Consider the following 828-nt stretch of genomic DNA (forward strand, 5'->3'; position numbering starts at 1 on the left):
CTCCGAATTTTTCGACGTCTCTGCTTTCTAGCCGCATTCCGAAATCCTCCGGTTTCCTGTCGCACAACTCGGCCGAACCGAAATCGACGAGCCTGAATCGGCCGTCCGACCGGTTGTAGGTGACGTTTTTGGTGGTGGTGATGTCGTTGTGCACCACTCCAGTTTTCCTTAAGAATTGTACGGCCTCCAAAAGGTGCAGTTTCAGCGTACTGATGCAGGGCACGAGTCGAAATTTAAATCTGAACACGTGCAAATCGCACCCTTCGTTCGTCATTCGTATCGAACGAGCCACTCCGTAGACGAAGGTCGCTTGCAGCAGGAGCGGAGCGTGCGAACGCATCCGGTCGTTCCGGTTGACGTAGGCGAGAACGAGAACTTCCTTGTTGCCAACGAGCCGCTCTCGTTCGACGGTCTTGTTGGTTTCCGTCTTCTTCTCCACCACGCGCACGTCTGATTCCACGGACTTGACCACTCCGAACGTACCCCTGTCGTCCACCGAGAACGCTCCTCGCTTCGATATGTCATCCGGGGTGTCGCGGTAAATCACCGTCCGCGGCTGCAGGACGTCCATCGCAAGCAATCGGATGAATTGAGGACGAGAAGGAGAACGAAGTTGCTAATACTGATGCAGGATGCGATCTTCTTCTTCTTCTTCGTCGGTCGAAGACTCGAATACGTCTGTTCGATGTACCGTCCTACCTCGTTTTGTGAACGACACGTCCTGATCGCGAGAATCTAAGTAACTGTCCGAACGTTTCGTTGCAACGGCGTCCTTCTCGCCTCTCGGCATGATGAGGGGAACGCGCTCTTCGACGTCCATCGTCAATC

Source organism: Anneissia japonica, unplaced genomic scaffold, assembly GCF_011630105.1.
Source record: "Anneissia japonica isolate Jap-2015-1 unplaced genomic scaffold, ASM1163010v1 scaffold287651_len53656_cov188, whole genome shotgun sequence".
In the NCBI taxonomy this organism is placed as follows: domain Eukaryota; kingdom Metazoa; phylum Echinodermata; class Crinoidea; order Comatulida; family Comatulidae; genus Anneissia; species Anneissia japonica.